Raw genomic sequence first — 6,777 nt, forward strand, 5'->3', positions numbered from 1 at the left:
ATAACGACGTGCATTTCCTTCATAACGAAGAAGACGACGACGACAAAGATATTGTAATATGGCTAAGCATAGCGATGTGAGCATTTAAAAAAAAGTATAATTTTGCGACTTTATCCACGGGGGTGTATATTTGTTTCCGTTGTCCTACCCCCCGCGACACTACCGATAATCGACCTGTGGCAATAACGAGTAAAGCTGAGCAGCATCTGTACCTGCCAACGCCAATTGCTATTCGTACGCATCGCCATTGATTCGCAAGCGCAAGGCGTAGAAAATCACGGCAATCATCCGGGTAGCGCGTAAGGGGTTCTATAGCTGCAGGTGCCATTTACCATTTGCCAATTGGCAGGATCTGGGAGCACCTATCTAACACAGAACGGACAGACTTCTTGCGCAAAAGGAAAAGACAATATTGTCACGTCGTGCAACAAAAAAAAAACCAAACAATTCAAAAGTGAACAGACGGTAATATTTGCGTTGCGTGCGATCGCGGATATCAGAGCAGAGCGATCACTACATGAACATCATTGCCAAATTCTACTTCAACTGTGACACAGATTCTATCAAATACTCTTCCCATTCACCATCTTAATATCCACACGATCACGTGTCCCACTCACCAAACCTTCCCATATCGGTCATACGAGGGTGAAACTGGAAGATAAACTGATTGATGCACCGTCTCAATAGAACTTACCAGCCTAACCAACCCCTAGCACACTGAACATAAGATCACAGAGTGAAAAGTAGATTATTAGTTGCAAGTAGTGGCCGGGCAGTGGTGAGCTGGATGTATAGGCACATCCCGGGAAATGTTATCTTGAATGAGTGACTCACTTGCTTTCACACGGAGAGAGAGTATATGAATCGAGGAAGCAATCAAAAATCCTGCAATCAAAACTTCAACTAGCAGAGAGTAACTAAGTTGTAGCGATGCCACTGAGCAGCACAAGAAACACCTGTCAGAGAGCATAACGCCACAGACAAGCAGAACACTAGAAACGATCCTTCACCACAGAGCTGTAATAGGAATCGAGCCATAGGATGCAGACTGAACAGAACGGAATGTTATTCTCATACTTACCCACCAAAGTGTCTGTCTCCTTTTGCTTGATTAGCATGTAAATTGCAACAGGTATATATGAATGTCACCGTTAATTAATGTTTAATACCATACTCGAACACACTATCTACCATACTGCATTAAACCACACACCTCAATGAGATTTCAACATACACTCCCACCTACCCATACACGTTTTTTTCTGTCTCAGTCAGTTTGATCGAATGATTGCGGAATTTTTCTTCATAGAAAAGCACATCTAGCACAAGCAATAGATGGGCTTTCTTCTAGTTTCCCGTATGTATTGCAAAACAAGTAGATTTAAAAAGCATCAAAAGTTTTCTAGCCAAATAGTAGTACCAATAGCAGGAAGCTCCGAATAGTTCAGAAAGTGGACGATTTGTTTTGAGCCAGTGTGACAGAAAAATTTCTTTTGAATCCTAGCTCTTAAATTTTCTTTCTTACCTCCCGTTGAATGCAAACAACGTTATTCGATTGTGAAACCATTAACAAGTATTCTGATGAATTCTAATAGTTCTTTACCTATGCTTGAAAACTTAGGAAGTTCAACTTTTTTTTTTTGGTTTAATGTAGACTTCAGGGATACAAAACTTTGTATTCGTAATTTTGATTCTGAGTCACGACAGATTAAGATTATTCTTTTCGTTAACTTTTGCGAAAGAAATCTACTAGATGGTCTTCAGTTGTTGCTGTATAAGAAGCTGACGCGTTGGAAAGGATAGAAAGACAGAAGAGGCGCACGCATTTGTGGGCCATAGACTAATAGTCGTTTGTAGTTATGGTTTTATCTTCGTGAAACTCTATGAAGTGTTCGACAATACCACCTGTTCGACTGTTCGGCAATGGAAAGAAGATGTTTGTAGTTATAAATGAGCAAGTGTTTTTTTTATCTGTTTAAATACAATGCCAATAAAATAATATTCATTCAACAAAATGTATACAGTGCAAAAACACATTACATGCGTAATGTTTCCCGTTTTAATCTAGTTTTCCCTGGTAGAGCACAGTGTAGTTGTGGACCAAATATTGAGTAGCAACGCATTGGCAATTTTTCCAGGGATTGTTTTATGATTTGTAGTGGAAGTATCGTTTGGTCCTAAAAACCGCCTAGTGTATGTTTCGTTTTATTTTTATTTTATAGCAAACTTTTGGGTTTTATGTTTGTAATGATAGCATCTCGGTTACTGTAGCAGATAAAACCTTTGGTTGGTGTGTGGTTTCTATTCTCTTTTCTTTTGTCTTCTGTCATTTCTTTTCTTTTTGCCTACCGACATGGCCATCTTCGATCTGCATTGTTTTCTACCCCGTTTTGTGCATCGAACCGTGCAGAAGAAGATCATAATTCTGGTATGTCTTAGTATTTTACTGATTGTGGTTGCATCAACCATCACAGGTTACTTCGGTTTCTAAGGCGATCGCATGGCTAATGAATGCCCCTTCAAGTCAGGGGCAGATAGGATGGATCGTCCGCAGTCGGTTGTGCCGTAGTGTGTTGTGTTGTACACAGGCATAACAAGTATTAACTATGCTGTGGATTCCCTGGAGCACAATGAACCTACGCGTGCTTGTTTTCATTTCAGCTTCAGCAATTCAGCATGCAGAACTGTGAAGAGAAAAGAGCTAATCCTACGTATGCAATTGTATACTGTATGCTTCGAATTCAATTATTTTATAAGGCAGTGCAAACTTTTCACAAGCTTACGAGTTCATCAACAGATAGGCTATCGATTTCACTTTGATAATTACGAGCTGCCATTGCGTTCTAACATCCATCGTAAACACAAATGGTAGGGATAGTTAAGTGCCTATCGAAACGTGTTTTCCGATCTTAATCTGTCACTTTGCCAACTGGTCGAGCTTTGGTTGTTTATTTTAGCCATCCGTATATTTTAAAGTGAGTATGTATTATTTATGTGTTGAAACAAGAACATTACACCACCATCTATCACAACACGACACACGAATTACCTTGCATCTTTGTCACACGATCAGTCAATCATATGTTCCAGAAATTTTAGGTACTAATGTTTACAATTTCTTACAGATGCCGCGTGTACTAGTACTCCATAACCATCAAGAACTCATGCCAGTGAAATACATTACGCAGGATGCACTCAAAGGAACACGAAAGGGAATGGTTGTCACTTTGGACAGCCGAGACCAGAAACATCATCCGCTGGCAACACCTCTGTACTTACTTCAAGATCGTCGTGCGTGGAGATAACAGATATCAACGAACCCAAAGAAAGCTGTTTGTGATGGTTTGCACACTTCTTAACCTTACTTTCGTTTCGACTCGGTATAATACCATTCTTGGCTGATGTGCGCCAACGCCCACAGGGCCAATGCAAAAACAAACTAATCCCTGGCTCAAACAGAGAAAAGCAACAGCAACAGGCTTCAAATATCTGAAACATTGTTCGAGACCGCATTGGTTACTTGTAGATGCACAACAGGGCATGTCAGGGCAATCAAGCTCAAGTTAATGGCAGGTAGCCGTTGGTAAAAAAGTTTGACGAAGCTTTGCTCGTCCACGAAGCTAAGCAATGTTTTAACGACATTTGCTTCCTGCCGATACTTTCGACGAACATTTCTTTTTTCCCTAAAGAGCTAACGATTTAATTTTGCAGCTTGCGAACCTTGCTGATAGAGGGTAAGCGCAGGCCAGCAAGAAACGTGAAACATTCGCGGTTGAGCTCAGCTCAGTGCTTCGATCTGCTCTGCTCTCTGGTATAAACGAAATAACACGCCATCGCATTATGCTTGGACTTTGGAACGGGGAAAACTCCTATACATACTACATTTAAATCGTTAGGCGTAAATTTGCAAACAACAAGAAAACCACAAACACAACCCAACCAACTATTGCAAAGCAAACACAAAACAGTTCAGCGTCATATAGTATATTGTTCAAGAAAATGTGTGATAATAATTAAATCGAAACAAACGTCTCTTAAAACTTAAAAGAAATAAAAAATCTCACACGCAAACACACACACTCTCTCGCGCTCTCTATTTGTCTCGATGGAGTTGTGGAATAGAGACGATTAAGAACAGAAGTATAAACAGACAAAAAAATAAGTGTGCGGGTGAAAAAAAGGGATATTACAATAGTAAAACATAGTCTATTTTAGAGTAGGTGATAAATCGACACAAAAACAATATACACACAAGAGCGGTAGTGACCACAAACACTTACACACGGACTGTCTTTATTGAACACGCTGCCAATATGCGTAGACAATACAAGATTTTCTTTAGCATGCATTTCTTCCATGTTTATTCCAATGTTTAATGTTAAAATTTTGTCTCAACGTTCCGTGGCATCTGCTGTAGTCGTCTGGTTTATTAATTTTAGTTTCCGCGAGTCAATCAATCTGTCATTAGAATCAAGAGAGTATAAGGAACACCGACGGAAGTTGTGTTTTCAAATAAGTTTGGTACCCTGAACTATACAATTCAACCCTCTAGAGCAGGGGTCGGCAAAGTGCGGCCCGCGGGCCAAATCCGGCCCGCCAAATGATTTTATCCGGCCCGTAAGAATATTTAAGTGCTTCATACTAAAAACCCATCCCAATTTTTATCGAATTTGTTCACGATGTCAGGTTTATTTTCTTCCCAAAAATGAAGATGATAATTGTTTAACGAGGTGTTTCTGTTACATGTGATCGATAACATTTTAAATATTTTATCTTTTACCACCTTTTATGCAACTTTGCTATTTAGAAAGTTCCACTTTCCATTACAGAGGGTATTACTTTTAAAACATTGAAGCATCGTTTAAAGTATCCGGCCCGCGCCTTCGGTTTCTCTTTAATCATCTGGCCCTTTTTGAAAAACGTGTGCCGATCCCTGCTCTAGAGAGCAAATGTGTATGCGTTGTAAGCAAGGACTCTATTATCTGCTCCGACTACGCATCATTCAGAAATTCTGTTGTTAAATTAAAGGAGCATAGAAGATTCATCTTTTTTATGTGTAATTCTTAGCAAAAACTTTATTGAATGTGCTCTTATCACATTATCATTATTGGTTGAAATTCGTTTTTCTACATTTTCTTATCTACGCGTGTGCCATAAAAAGCTGTTTGTGTTACTGTCGGATTCATCGGGTATATCTTCAAAGAATAGTTAGACACACTGGAAAAAAAGAATACTGTATAACACTGTTACGTCAATTGTTTAGCATGCCAAGAAGCATGGTTGTCTGCGTAGGTCGTCGTAAGAAAAAAAAATCTAACGAACATATAGCGGTGCGTGAACAGTATATGGCACATGCATGAAGGTTTCTTTTTCGCCATCTCGCCTCGCGAGGTATTGAAGGTTTTAACTTCGCGTATGCTTGGTTGGAATTTTTTGTTTTGCTATTAAAGGTCTACTCCATGTGAACGAATATACTAACAGCACGAAACGATACAAAACGAAATCCCCCCTTCCGCCTCCCCGTATCAGTTGTACATGAGAGTTGGTAGGAACTTGGTGAATCGGAGCGATAACATCTAAGCAAATAATTAGTTAAATGATATTGTATTAAAAAAAAAAGAATAAAGAAATGGAGGAAAGGTGTGCAACGGTGATGCACTAGTCCATCAACGATCTGGACCGGATGTTGCCTAACAGCAAGAATATAGTGTGTAAGAGAGGGACGCAAGCAAGTCGGAATATTGTTTGAAGAGTGCATATGCATAAGTAAGAAAGCCAGCAAAGATGCAATGTATGGAAAAACATAAAACCAAAAGATAAAAGATGCAAATGAGGGACAACTTGTTTTAGTAAAACATGCACTGTAATAGCAGTCCGGTGTGTGGTTGTTGCAAACAACCGGAACACGATTGATCAACACATGAGTGCAGAACAAAGGAAACATTTCAAGAAAGAAGGATGGCAAGGAATAGCAAAGTTACTGCGAACAAAACAGAATATTTGCTGGTTGATAGTTATTACTGTAAGGAAATATATATATACATGTATGTATAGGCATATATGTATATGTATATAATATATATATATATTATACACATAGCAACTAAAACGAAAAAGCGAGAAAAAACACAAAAATATAGCCTATTCACTTAAATAGTTATTTAGTGCAAACTATATATCTTCTAGGGTGCGTGCTGGTTGACGGAAGCGAGTTAAAAACCAAAAGTGAAAAATGAAACAATTGAGATCTGAACAAAGTATAAGCCCGAGGGTAGCCTGACCGAACAAGATCATATTACAAACGAAAGTCTTTAATGCATACTCAAGGCACCACATACACGCAGTGTCCTTTGACACACCAACATGGCAACAACAAAACACACATTAAATTTACTTCACGCTGATTTCACTTGCCACTGATTGGAAGCAGATCACTTGCGATGCGAAGGAAGAGTGTATAGGAAGATGGTGAGTACGACCGACACCTGGCGTGAATTTGCAAGATAATCCTGCCCGACTTCAGAAAAAAGCATTGAAAGCTAACGCAGCAGAGAATTAACATAACAGAGCATCATCCCTGGATCATCTGCATCTAAAGAAATGCAGATGAGAAATGAATAGATGGAACTAAAAAAATAACATCTCTCGATATGTGGTACGTGAAATACGAAACGAAATGACTTTGAATCTTCGCAAAATCATAGGAAAGGCTCGTCAGGAACCACCTCGACAGGAAGGGCGCATTTAGAGCACTCTGTTGTACAGTATATATTT

Source organism: Anopheles ziemanni, chromosome 2 (genome assembly GCF_943734765.1).
Source record: "Anopheles ziemanni chromosome 2, idAnoZiCoDA_A2_x.2, whole genome shotgun sequence".
Classification (NCBI taxonomy): Eukaryota; Metazoa; Arthropoda; class Insecta; order Diptera; family Culicidae; genus Anopheles; species Anopheles ziemanni.